This window comes from Juglans regia, chromosome 7 (assembly GCF_001411555.2).
Source record: "Juglans regia cultivar Chandler chromosome 7, Walnut 2.0, whole genome shotgun sequence".
NCBI classification, from domain to species: Eukaryota; Viridiplantae; Streptophyta; class Magnoliopsida; order Fagales; family Juglandaceae; genus Juglans; species Juglans regia.
Genome location: NC_049907.1, coordinates 23241423 through 23243221, shown reverse-complemented (window position 1 = coordinate 23243221; position 1799 = coordinate 23241423). Strand labels below are relative to the sequence as shown.

At 40.9% G+C, this 1799-nt stretch overlaps 1 long non-coding RNA gene across 1 annotated transcript; it reads right to left on the bottom strand.

Annotated features, from left to right (window-relative positions):
* Positions 1-222: 222 nt before the first annotated feature.
* LOC109021083 lies at positions 223-1579 on the bottom strand. The gene is made up of 2 exons (XR_004801899.1): positions 1382-1579; positions 223-860 (listed from the first exon to the last, which is right to left on the bottom strand). It is a non-coding gene; the product is annotated as an uncharacterized LOC109021083 (long non-coding RNA).
* Between the last annotated feature and the right edge of the window lie 220 nt (positions 1580-1799).

Sequence of the window (1799 nt, the reverse complement as noted above, 5' to 3'; positions counted from 1 at the left end):
GTATGTACGTAAAATTGTGCCAAACGTAGTGCAACAGGACAGTAGCAATTTAAGTGCCCACTAATGGGTTTTTTCCCACGCTAATACGTCCACGTTTTGGGCTGAAATAGCACTGTAAAAATATCCCTATTGCGGCAAAATGGGAACGACACCCCAGCATCCCAATTACAGCGCGTCGAACAAACAAATCGCTGGAAAACAGGTCTATTGTGGCGAAAAAAATGCCGTTGCAAGAGTCAGACGTTGGGTCATACACATTTCCGTCGTATGCAAACATCGTTGGGAAATAGCTTATTGCGGCGATGAAGGAACGCCGCCAGAAGAAATTAAATCCCAGAATAGACATATTACGACAGACTCTAGTTTGGTCGAGACAGCAGATTTCCAGCGATAGCGGCAGATTTTACGTCGACATCCATCGCGGCTATAAATCGTAGTTACGGCGATTACTGAGACGCCGGCGAGAGGCGAAGTTAATTGCGTCGACTTATTCAATATTTTGCGTCGCAATAAATTGACGAAAGCAATTGATTCCGTTGATAAGTTGGCATGTTGTGACACGCATTTGTGGCGAGTATTTCAGTTTTCGCGGCGAAATCTATTCGCGGGAACAGGAACACCAGTTGCGACGATTTTCACATCTCGCTGACTGTCATAAAAAAAATGCACTTAATCTCAACCAACGTGCGGCGTTTTGCTTATCGTCGAGAGCAAGGGACTGCAGCGAATTGGGGGGGTAATTGCGACGAAAACTGGCGTTGAGAAAGGCCTGTTTTCTTGTAGTGAATGATGTTGGCCGCCACCAATTTTATTGTCTCCAAACTTGCCGTGGTATCTTGTCGTCTTTGGTACTACTTGATCTGTACAAGACAACCCAACAAATTATTAATATCAATTAGCCATCCAACTTTTAAACAAGAATGCAGATTAAAAAGTCCATCATAAACTTCCATATATGGAAACGAAAAATGACAATTAATTGGCTGGGATGTTTGCTTCGGCTTCCAATAATATTGGAGCCGTTTCAACCGAAATTAAGAGGAAAATCAAGAGGATAATAGAGGCCCTGTGAATCAAGCATCTTGCTCATGCTACTCATGATCAAAGTCCTTATCTCTTAGTTAGAGACTAGAGCAGGAGATTTAGCGCCAATTATAAAGCAATATCTACAAATTAAATAGCTAGGCCGACCATTTTGGTCAAAATATGGATCCATATTTCCTTTGAATTCCGCACCGCTGTGTCTTCCCCATACGGCTGCAGTTATTTATAAGAAAGTAGACCGTATATCTAATAAGGGAAAAAAAAAACTTAAGAGGTAAGAAAGAAGATTCTAACTATAAAACAAATTCTATGGAAACTAAAAGTAATGGCACTTAACTGGCTGGGATATTGTTTGTTAATCTGGCTTCCAATATTGGAGCCAATTCAACCAAAATTAAGAGAGAGATGAAAAGGATGAGAGATAAGGCCTTGTACGCGTGAACCATCTTGCTGCTACTCACACTAGTCATCTCTTGAAAAAACACAAAAGAGGTGGAGAAAGCACTTTTAGGTCAAGAAAAGTTAGTACTACACTTCTAACATTTGCGTCTCTGTATGTGAATTAAGGGTGTTGATTTAAAGAGGAAAAAAGAGTAAAGAGGAAAAGTTAAAAAAGACGACATGTGGATGTTGATTAGAGTGGAAAACCATGACAAATGACAAAACCATGACAAGGACGAAACTTGACTACACTTTTGGAAACGACACCATGCCAGCCAGCACTGACTGGACATGCAGCTAGAGTGCAATAAATT